The sequence below is a fragment of the Magallana gigas genome, chromosome 10 (genome assembly GCF_963853765.1).
Source record: "Magallana gigas chromosome 10, xbMagGiga1.1, whole genome shotgun sequence".
In the NCBI taxonomy this organism is placed as follows: Eukaryota; Metazoa; Mollusca; class Bivalvia; order Ostreida; family Ostreidae; genus Magallana; species Magallana gigas.
The window spans coordinates 6,689,848-6,702,534 of record NC_088862.1 but is presented as its reverse complement, the minus strand read 5'-3'; the positions used below and the strand labels follow the sequence as shown (position 1 = coordinate 6,702,534).

Below are 12,687 nucleotides of genomic sequence, written 5' to 3'. Positions count from 1 at the left end.
AGCAATGAAGTAAAATAAGATTTTGATTATTAAAAAATAATAATTCCTCCTTAACATTCTTCCTGTTAACAGGGATTTCCTTTGAGTATACTATAAAGGCATCATAATACAAACACGGGGCACGCTATATTATCTGATCCTCTTTTTTGCTGTCCAAAAAAAAAATTGCTTTTTTGATGGTTTACACGGGCTTTGATCATGAAGATAACGGTCATTGCTTACAAACAATTTATTAATATTCGGAAGTCGTTGTGCAGTTTTTTCTGCAGTCTTTCGATTCTATCATTATGAACATTAAAAGAGATGTTTTGAATGGATAATACAGTATTTTTACCAATATATAAGACCAACATTGTTAAAAATGGGTTTGATAAAAAATTCACAGCATATTTGTATTTTCTTTACCTTCAACAGATTCTAGATACATCAAATTCAATCATCATAGGCAAAATTGATAAATACGAGAAAATTCCTACTATATCTTGTACAGTTTTCTTAAAATAATCTGTCAAAATATATATCACTTTAGTTTTGTTAAGATATATTCAAATGATATTCATTATTTTTAAATGACATCCTTTTAAGACATTATACATAATTTAAACATATTTTATTAAAAATTCAATGGACTGGGTAACAGGCAGATCAAATAAGCTCTCTCCAAAAATCACATTTAATATACTTTCATGTTAAATACTGAAATCTGATTGGTTGAGACTCAGTTTATGGTCTGTTCTATTACCCTCAGCGTTGACAACACACTTGACAACGTCCAGGTAACACAACGAATTGCTACATGCTTACGGTTCGCAGTAGAATTCAAGTTTATTTGTTGGTCAATCATTAAAAAAAAATTAAAAGTTTTCTTTTAACTAAAGACTTTCCGTATAATAACATAAATAGGGCCTGTTTGGGAGCGCAACACTTAAAATTAAAACCCCTCGTAAACCACTGTAAACCTCCGCTTTGCGTGGGTTGTCAATGGTTTCTCGGGGTTGTCAGTTTCAACTGGCACGCACAAGCCCAAACAGACACTATTGTGATATACATTTATCACCATAAGTCTTACCTATAATGCTGTATGAGTACCGATCTTTTATATACTAACTTGAAAAAAAAGTTTCTCATTTATACATGTACATGCATACAACTCTAAACTGAAACAAGTCATTTAGAAGAATAAAAATAAACTTGAGCTAAGAAGGAAGTCGTGGTGAACCAAACTCTTCAATCACTTCATATCTCTATGAGACGATCTTAATAAGATATGAATGATGAAGAAAAGAAAAAAACGTACTTATAACAAGTCCATTTACTCTCCTATTTCCTAAAACGAGTATTTAATAAGTTTTTACTAATTAATTATTTTAAAATCATTATGCCATGGGTTTTTTTTTACTTAAAAACAATTTGAATTTTTCCTTGCAGTTTGATTTAGATTTAATTACTGTGTATGAATATATCATTTGTTGTCACTTTTTTCTATAGTTTTGTTGTTAGTTAGTTTTTTTTAATTTTGAATGGCATAAGTTAACAAAACTATTACGAAAGAAGGCTTTTACTCAGTAAAAACCAAATTAGTCCACAGACACTTGTTTCGTATAAAAGTTCACCCTGTAGTATTACAATAAGGTGAACTTTTATAACCGGAACAATCGCCTGTGAATCTGTCCCTCATTGATCCCCGGTGTCCAATCTAGTACTACCAATCTACTGATTCAGACAGTCATCTATTGTCGCTTTGTTTTCAATCATACTGGTATTGTAAAGTACATCTGAATACAATATATCCAAAACCGGCTTGGTCGGAAATGAAGACTAATAAATAATAGATATATAAAAAATATATATTTTACACCGAGACGAAGAATTTCAATAACAAAGTCGCGTGATGATTACAGCTTTCATTTTGTTTGCGCTTCACTGCCAAGCAATTCAGGGTAATTTTTTTTTTAATATCAATTCAATTTCAAGTTCTATTTAGTGAATCTAAAACCTTTATAATGTTTCAATATTTTTATAACCAGTTTATTTGTGAAAACTATAAGGTACAAAATTAATGGTAATCCAATATATTTTGAATTAACACATGTTTATCTGGTAAGACTATAAATATTTGCCAATTCAAACCACGAAGTCCGCATATTACTCGTTATTAAGTCAAATTGCTCGTCGTGAAGACGGTTTGATGGTCCGTCGCCATTTGAAAACTATGTTCATATCCTTGAAAATAAAGAGCTTTGTAAAGGGATAAAGGGAAATACATGTATCTTAATTTTAAAGCTTATTTATTTAGATTTTTCCGTTACTGAATAAAGTTTATAGCTCAAAAAATCATATCTAAAGGTTGTGGGTAATTAGGGTAGTGGTAGTTGTAGGTGTCATATCTCATTCCCCATACATCAATTTCCCGGTAGTTTTAGTACGTTGTTAGACCTATGAACTTCTATTGTTGTGCTAAATTAGATTGATTGAGCCCCAGGTATTTATGAAAAATAATTTGTTGTTTAAAGTATAGGTATACTGTAGAGAGAAAAAATGTTGCGTAGCTGCATGCGCCCTATACTGTACTATATGAAAATTGTAGAATCGATCTTTTGTGCTTAATAACGGGAAAGTTCGATTAATAACTTGTTGACCACCTCGTCCACTTAAAGAGGCTGGGTGGTCAACAAATTACCCATCATATCTACCTCAAACTTTGGCATATTATAAGTTTGGCCATAATCTAACATTCAGTTCAGGAAAATACCAATCATTTAGCATTAAGATTATTACATTTCCTGAAAGCTTTATATAAAGCTCTTCTTGACAAGGAAGTACGTATAGCCTAAACATGGCCATAACCATTTAGCCCTGTTAAAAACTTAATTCCATGGTTGTAGGTCTTTATGACTCGGAGTGTCCCGGGAATTTCTACGAATCAGACTGCAGTCTAAGCTGTGGAAAATGTGGCGGGAACGGAACGTGTTACAAAACAAACGGAGTCTGTAAAACTGGTTGCCTATCTAGGTACGCAGGTCTTTCGTGCAAAGACAAATGCCCGGGTACATGTGGAGGAGATGGGAGCTGTTCACCAAGTACTTTGTTCTGTCGGGACGGGTGTAAAGCTGGATACACGGGCCTGCTTTGCGGCTCGGGTGATTCGAACACGACGAGTATGAAAGAGTGTTCGAACTGTCTACAACCCTGTGGTTCTAACGGGTGTATTTACGGCTGTGTGACCGGGGTTTATGGCTTGTACTGCAGCTTGAAATGTGTTTGTCCGGTAGGAGTTCCTTGTCAACAAAACAGAGGGAGATGTTTCACCCAAAGAGGGAATTCCACTCCTACTGCGGCACCTGATGTCATAGTGACAACGTTATCAAGTAAGTCGTTACATTTCTTACTTTATTCATGCATACTTGTTCACAATATAAATATAGAATAAACTGTACATGGAATTAAAGTGCGTTTATCGCTTTTGTTTGGTGTCATTCTACCTATCCTCTAAATATGATGATTCATATTTAAAAAAAATACACAAAATTACATTACTTACGAATCAAACTGGTCGATAAAAAGAATTTAAAATCTGATGTTTCATATTTTTCATATTGAAAAAAATTAAGAAAATGTACAATGTGTGACTCTAATAGTAGTGGGGATGAATTCATTATATTTTAGAATGTGCACAATTAGTAAACGATAGAAAAATGTTTTTGTCCAAGAGCTATTATGAAAACCCAAATATTATAAAATTTAACGAGCTTATGAATACTTTTAATGTAGAAAAACTAAAATACTTGTCAATATTTCGTATTTAATAAGAACATTTTCAAAGTATGTACTTCCAGAAACCAACCTTAACAACCTATTGTATTGTAAACTTTACTTCTACTGTACATGTGCTTCGTGACTGTGTTTGTGTACATTTTTATATACTGATTTTGAACCTCAAATACCAGTGAACTGGTCTTGAGTGAATAAAAGAATTGAATTGAATTTCATCCGAATGCTTAAATTAATGCTACTAGTTTTGGTTGTGATTGAAGTGTTCGATGGTCTACTGATTTTTTGTCAATGACCGTATGAATTATTTTAAAACATTATCGTACTTTTTTGGCTTAGATATACAGGTGTAAGGGCTGCTTCAGTAAAAAACGTACTGATGACACATTTAATGCATTTATATGTAAATATTAACTCTGTGTATTTACAGCATCGGTTGTAATAGTATTGTTACCGTTAGCTGTAACGATTTCAATCATATCATTGGCGTTTGGAGTCTTTTTCATCGGTTGCTGGCTGTACAAAAGGTAAGGACACTAACTGTGATTTCAATAATATTTGTGGACACCATTGTTTGTGGAAATCACAATTTCTACGACACATAAATTTGCGGACAATAATTCTTTGATACCATACGCGCCATATTATTAAATAGATTATTCTCAACTCAACAACGAAACTACAAAATTTGGTATTCAGAGAATCAGAATATTCCAAAAATACTCAAAATACGATGGAAAAATTACTTGTTTTGTTCATGAATACAATGTTTACAAGAGAAAAAAAAAATATTTTTTACATCACAATCATCCCCTCCCACCCTCCTCTCCTCTTTCTAATTAGTTAAGGATTCTATTTCAAGAACATTAAATGTCAAGTTCTACCTTGGAAGCAAAATACATGTACATAAGCAAGACATTCATTACAAACACTAGTATCATACATGTATACGCAAGCCTACAGGCGAAAAAACCAAACCATCAGAAACCGAATGACGTTTTATGTTAAACTTTCAGACAAAAACACCAGGGCTATCCAACATACGAAGACCCGATCATGACAACCGGAGGTAAACTTTTTAATGATTTTTTCCCCAGCCAGTGGGTGTGGGGTGTCCTTTTTCACATTGAGTTCAAAACCTAAAGATGAATATATGGTAGACACCTTTAAGGAATTAAACTTATCAAAAAAGTTGAATTTTAGCTACAGTCATCTATTTTTAGAATTCTCTACAATCAAATTGTTTAAATGGTTTATCAACATCGATACAGTTGCAGTTTAATTAGATAAGCGATGTGGCTGATAAGCTTTAGCACATTGATGCACGATTTCTTGACTGTCATATTTTGTGAAAATGGTTCTTTTCCGCTGCATAGGTCTACCATACAATAGACCACAGGAGCCTGAACCTAACTCACACAGTTACCTAGAAATTAACGGCACCGCTTCTTCTCTCTATGTGTATGTACAATTAATTCATATATAATTGTAGTCAAACTGGTAACTTTAAAGTACATCGATCAGTAAATTGATTTAAAATTAATTTTTTTGATATTATAATTTGTAAAAACGATTATATTAGTTGAAGACACAAAGATACGTTTTTAAAAAAAATATGTTTATTTTCCTTTAAAAGGAACCCATCAAAAAAAATAAATGAAGAAAAATACACAGTGAATGTAAATAACAGACATACATGTAATTATATCTAACTTGAGTCTACATGTTTATCTGTTTGTAAGGATGAGCTAGACAGCCCACATTACGCAACCATTGAAGAATCTCGCCTGCATATATCAACTATTTCAGCAAACCCATACTTGGACGATTCCGAATCTATATAAACAGCGTATAATTCTGTTTAAGAATACAATTTGTCAATTACATTTTGAAAAAGTCAATTATTCATCAGTTCGGAAACTCTGATTGACGATTTTTCTCTTTCGCCAGGCTCCTTTTTTATAAAACACATCCCAATATTAACAAATTCGGGTCGGGTAAATGGTAACAAAAGGAATTCCATCTTAAAATAAGGCTTTGCTCTTTATCAAACTCTACAAATCAGCAACATGAAGGAAATGGATTCCAGTTCTTTGCGTGTACCAGCTCGAAAAACCCTTCAATACACGATGATTGTACATGCAGTTCGTCACAATTCGCCAATACACAATACGATATTTACACCTATGTATTGATGATTCCAATATTTTTGTTTTAGAAGTAAATTAAAGATTCATATGTCAATTTTTTAGTTGCTTTTTGGGGGGATTTTTGTGTGGTTTAATGCATTGGCATCTGTATTATTTTGTTTAAAAATATGTTTATAATAAGATTGCTTCTTATCTTTACATTTTCGTTGTCACATAAAAGGTATCAGATAAAGAAAACAATGAAATTGATAGATAAAACCCAAATGAAAGATTTTGATTTGAATTTATAACAGATGACTTCTCTCCATTCATTGAAACAGATAAAAGTTCCTTTTAAATATAAAAACTGGATTCAGCCAATAGCACTAAAACAGGCCAGGAAATCCTTGTTAAAACTTTCTTTTATTTATAATAACGTCTTATGCAATATATGTGATTGTAGTATAAATTCTGTAAATTAACTATTTGTTGATTACACATCCGCAAATTGTCATACAGTCGAAAAATTTAATGGGGGCGGTGAACTTCCGGAACCTCCCCCCCCATCCCGGAAATTTTGTAAGTTTAAACCCCTTGGCAAAAGTTCCCTACTTGCGCCTAGAGAGGTAGTGAGTGTTGGGTATTTTTTTTTTTCAAGTTAGAAGTAAATTGTAAAATTTATTCGATAGTATTTCCAAACGTCAATGGACGTTTGTAAAACATCTTGTAGAGGACCTGATATAAGTGGATCGTGTGGACACAACGTACCCACAATATCCTAAAATACACTATTTAATTCATGAATAAATCGACGTTTACCTACTAACAATCAAATTAACTCGGTAATTGGTATACAGAAAAATTGCTAAACGTATGTAGATTAATTACAAAAACTACTCAATAAAATGTTTTTAATTTTTGCACTCTAAATATACCCCAAGTTGGGTATTAAATCCCAGACAGAATATTATACATGTACATTTGTATCCCGTTTCGGAGATTGGTTCCAACTTGATTACTGTCAAATGATAACGAGAGAGTACAGTAAGTTATTACATTCAGACTCTGACGTTGGATATGTAATGTTCTAATCAAAACTGAAATATATTGTAATTCAACAGTGCACAATGATTCAATAAAGACATTTATAAAAGAATCAATTCTTTAGTTAACAATATCAGAATTTATGCAATTAAGGCTTTCGACTTAAACCATCATATATTCTGTGACAATGATATAGATCCAGACAAGGAAGACAATGCAGGATGAAAATCATGAAATACATGACAAAGCATATTTAACATTATATCTTTTTGTCACCTCAATCATTTCAAACAGCTGTTATATGAAAAACATTAGTGGGTTTTGCGAGGGATTCTTGGCTTGTGTGGGAAGGACTTATCCTTCTTGTTTTCAACCATTGTGTCTTTAACTTATCGGCTAAAAAGAAAACAAGTTGTGTATATTTATAATTTTGATAATGAGAAACCACAACTCTTATGATAATAAAAAAAAATAAAAATAATTAAACAAATAACAATAATTCAATCAATTCAACAAAATATTCTAAAAAAAATAATAAATGACTATTAAAATATTAAGTCAGACAATATTGCAGTTCATTTGCGTTAACTTTCAAATTATATTGCTAACGATAAGATGACTAGAATAACACATTCGTACCTTAAATGAATTTATAATTGTAATAAGAAAAAAAAAATAATTAAATGGCGCTTGGCTATTCCATCAAACAGAACCGGTTTCTATGATATTTCCAGTACTTTTTAACTTTCTTAGTACCGATGTGACTTGACCGCTTGTGATCAATCTGTGTTCAGTGTTTCCTAATCTTAACTAAACTAACTCGTTGCCAAATTTCTAATTTCTTCATTCATAAAACTCAAACAGTGATCACGCACATGATATATTTGATGTATTAATTAATTACACAAGTGCTTGGTCCTAATACTGATTTGTAATCAATGTTTAAAGAAGATGTTGATCGTCTTTCAATAGAGACCACCTTGAATACACAATTCGTAACCAAAGATCAACAATATTGAAATAATGACCATAAGTTATCTAACATTTGACCTCGCACTGGATATCGGAGAAAATGACATTTAACATTCAGCAATGTTATGAACTTGCAATGAAATATGAATATAACACAAACAGTTCTATATTACAAAACATAAACAAGTGTTAAGTGCTTCTCAACAATGTCTCAGATCATTCAATTTTGTTGTAAGTTATTCAAATTTTAGATTTTAAGGACTTTTATTTAAAATTTGTTTGTGAATACGTGTATTTGAGATATTATGCATATTTTATTGCTATATGCAGCTGTGCAATTTCATTATACAATTTTCTTTCAATAACCAACCCTAATTGATAAAAAAAAGCTACAATGTACTAAAATTTACATCAATTTACAGTTAACTGCTGAAACCATTAACTTACTATCCATTTCACTTTATTCTAGTATACAATTATCTTAGATGTATTCATGATATAGAGTTTTTATAGGAACATTGTGCAAAAATTGCATGATGGTGAGGTGAAATATGAAAATTTATAACCCCCAAAAAAATCATACTTCCCGATCGCGAGGACTTCGCCGTAGGGAAATTTTGATTTTTTCTGGGGGAATAAATCTTTTTTTTTCGAAAAACAATTACTAATGGGTGTTTTTGACTTTCTGTAAGCTAACATTTGTAATTGTTTTGATTTTTTTTATTTCTCTAATTTATTTCATATAATCATAGACAGACGGAAGTTGGTTTTATATTTTTGTTTTATCACATTTGACTATATCGTAAATTTAAAATGAAAATCCCCAGATTTCCGTAGAGGTTAAATATAATAGTATTCCTCAGGAGACACGGCCTTTTGCCCTGCCACGTGACTTTCTAGATTAATGAATTGACGAGTTTTTAGAATAAATACTATTGTTCTCTAAACGGCGATTAGGTAATATTACGAGAACTAGGATAAAGTAACACTATAGGTTCATACATATACTGCGCAATTCTCAGCGTCAAATGAGCTTACTAGGGTATTGCACCATAATTATCATTATCAATTAAATGGGTAATTTTCCTTGGTTGTCGTCAAAATCAGGAAAGGTAACACCGTCGGTAATGTTTTAAAATCGGCACTCTTGATATTTGTTAAAACCTGTTAAAAAGCTGTCATTTTAAAAGTATGCTATCATTGTTATGATAATAGTTTACCATTAAAATGATAATTTATAGACAAACGGTGCATTTTTATAATGCTTGATGTTTAATCTAGGCAAGATACTAAACAAATACTATTGTTTGATGTCTTAAAAAATGCATGCTTCTAAGGTGAGACCATTAACGCTCTCCATCAGTGTAAAAATCAAGGTGTTTTTGGTTAAAAATTGCGTATATTCTTAACGCAATCCTTTGGCACTTTGACGCAGAAGACCCATAAAAAATACAAATAAAGCCTCAAACTTCTGCTATTTAGTTTAAATTGGATTTATGGGGGTTCATGTACCAAATACATCATGCATGTATGAGTGTATATGATATACTTTACATGAAAAAAATAGATATATAATCACAATATATCATCAACGAAATTAAATGATCTTCAGTCGGGTTTTCTAGGTTGTTAACTATGTATTTATATTGAAATAGAGAGAACAAAACAGACCCCTTTTTAGTCACGCGATTATGTTATCGACCCTGAGCATAACAATACTAAATGTGTCCTCATCAGGAAATTCTCGGTATTCCATTGTTAAAAATTTCCCAATATTTGGTTGTTTTTTTTAAACCATCGGTTTCCTATTACGCTAAATACAGGGGTCTTTTGAGATCGCTGATTACACGTATGGTATTGTGCGAACTCTCAAAGATAATTTAAAATCAATTTTGACTTGTTGAATTTATTTTCTTCAAAGTTAATACATGAACTTTATACTGGATCGATAATATATTACTCATTTTGCGACTTTTTTTACTCTTTGATATCAAGATACCTGCTTAGTGCCCCAACAGGTGTACCCACTATATAAAAAAGACCAGGAAAAAGTTACAGATGAGTTGTTAATATTTTTAGATCAGGAACAGTTTTGTTGCATTTAAGCGTCGTACAGCATTATTTCAGGGTCTTCGCACACACTTTTAAGTGTTTCCTAATTGCGATTTTTCCTCCATTCTTGTACTAAGGAAATGTGTAAGTACCTAATTTATTTCTTTGTATAGTTAATGCTTTTCCTTTAAAACATCTACAATGTAAATGTGAATACAAATTAATCTAATCAAATCCTTTATTCTTATATAGAATTTTTTCATTAAGTTTCGATTTAAGAAAATCTAGATTTGTACTGGAATACAAAAGTAAGCTATGAGATATTATACATATATTACATGGCTTCGAGGGCGACATACCAGAATATTTGCCCCGAGGTGACAGGAAAGCCCTGGAGTGTTATGTCGCCCGATGCCGAAGGCAGAGGGCGACGTAACACTCCAGGGCTTTCCTGTCACCGAGGGACAAATATTCTGGTATTGTCGCCCGAGAAGACATGTAATATATGTTATATAACATTTTTAAACAAATTAATCAAACTCGGGTTATCAACATATTTTTTTAATTCACAAGGCGGAGGAAAATGTTTTTGAAACACTCACGCTTGAGTTTATCACTTTTGTCGTGTTTGCCGAATTTTTTTCATCAATTAAACTATCGAGTTCATCTGAATTTAGATGAACAAACCGTAGACGTTGGCCTGACATGTTGAAAATTCGCAGATCTGTTTACGTTTGCTTAGCAACTGGCTCCTTGAATTTCGAGCCCGACGTAATCAATATGCAGAATTCTTGCACGCGATGGTGATATTACAGTTTCGGGAGGGCAATATAACTATTTCCTGTGAAATATAACTGTTTCCGGGAGGGCAATATAACTGTTTCCGGTGTAATTCAGCAATTTTCAGGGCATAGTAATAAAATTATCTCATTTGTGACATAACGAGAAAACTTATTCAAAAATGGTATATATATATATATATATATATATATATATATATATATATATATATATATATATATATATATATAATTTAAATAAATGAAAACACAAAGATCGAGTTGGTTGATGTGCTGTTTGTGAATTCGGATTCTTTCCCGTAAGGTACTTCTCGTTTCTCCAATATATAGTTCCCCGCAACCTGAGCACGTGATTACATATAATAGATTTCTGGTTTGACACGACATGTTGTTGTTAACGATAAACTGTTTCCCATTTTCTCCTCAAGGTATCCTAATGTAAGAGTAGCATAAGTTGAGAAAAAATGTTTAAGGAAATTATGTTGAGGATAAAATGTATAAGGAAATTAATAGATTATTTATTTCCTTAAATCCTTCCTTAAATAATCTATTAATTTCCTTATACATTTTCTCCTCAAGGTATCCTAATGTAAGAGTAGCATATGTTGAGAAAAAATGTATAAGGAAATTATGTTGAGGAGAAAATGTATAAGGAAATTAATAGATTATTTAAGGAAGAGACGGAAATGTATATAACAAAGCACTGGAAAAGGTACCTGGACGACTGTTTTATTGTTTGGAATTCCGGAGACAACAATCTGTCAGTTTTTAAAAATATATTGAATGAACTTAATCAACATATCAAATTTACAGCGGACGAAAGCCTGAATAGAATTTCATTTTTAGATATTTTGTTGACCAAACAAGACGAAGTCATTATGACGGATGTATACTACAAACCTACGGATACTCATCAGTATTTACACTTCAACTCAAGTCATCCACGACATACGAAAAGAGCAATACCGTATAACCTGTCTAGACGAATATGCACAATCGTTAACGACGAGTCTGTCAAAATACAGAGATTACAGGAATTAAACAAGTATCTAAAGAAACAAATTTATCCGGATAAAATTATTGACGATGCTATTGAAAAAAACATGAAATTAGACAGAAAGAAGCTCTTCAATCCCGTTCAAAACAACAGTAAAAAAATCAAAGATATTACCGCTGGTTACCACCCATAATCCCAGAAATACTAACATCGCCCCTATTGTTCACCATCTGAACGACGTCTTGAAGACTGATGAAACAATGGCGAAGATATTTGAAAAACAAAAATTTATAAACAGCAAAAGACAGCCGAAGAATCTTCGACGCATCCTTACTAAATCCAATTTCAAAGAAAAATCGGAGTTTAAAGTTACTAAATGCCAGGATTCGCGATGTGGCTCTTGTCCCTATATCAAACAAGGACATCATTTCAATTTTGGTGGGAAACAGTTTATCGTTAACAACAACATGTCGTGTCAAACCAGAAATCTATTATATGTAATCACGTGCTCAGGTTGCGGGGAACTATATATTGGAGAAACGGGAAGTACCTTACGGGAAAGAATCCGAATTCACAAACAGCACATCAACCAACCGGAATACCGCAAACTAAAAGTTAGTGAACACCTGGACCTGTGCGGAAAAAAATCAATTACTGTTTTTCCGTTCTATAAAATGTACAATTCTAACACTGTTGAAAGGCGTGATAAAGAAAAACATTTTATAAGAACTTTTAAACCTAAATTGAATAGCTTAATGTAACCTCTGAGTATTCTAAATATTTTATTCGTGTTTTAACCGTGTTATATAATCTGTTATTATTAGTATTGTGATATCTAAAAATACGGGAAAATATGACGTCATTCAAAGACTTGAAGACGCCGTTAAACTATTATGACGTCATAACAAACGTTACCATGTTA

The 12,687-nt window shown here is 32.1% G+C and overlaps 2 long non-coding RNA genes and 1 pseudogene across 2 annotated transcripts in view; 2 read left to right on the top strand and 1 right to left on the bottom strand.

Annotated features, from left to right (window-relative positions):
* Positions 1-12,687, bottom strand: part of LOC136272253 (autophagy-related protein 9A-like) — a 161,812-nt pseudogene that overhangs the window by 69,355 nt on the left and 79,770 nt on the right.
* On the top strand, positions 2,850-5,255 carry LOC117683491 (uncharacterized). The gene is made up of 4 exons (XR_010709928.1): positions 2,850-3,368; positions 4,202-4,298; positions 4,788-4,840; positions 5,148-5,255. It is a non-coding gene; the product is annotated as an uncharacterized lncRNA (long non-coding RNA).
* LOC136272047 (uncharacterized) overlaps positions 9,892-12,687 on the top strand; it is a 35,788-nt gene continuing 32,992 nt past the window's right edge. The window contains exon 1 of the long non-coding RNA XR_010709927.1: positions 9,892-10,112. This is a non-coding gene — a long non-coding RNA (uncharacterized lncRNA). The remainder of the gene's footprint in view (positions 10,113-12,687) is intronic.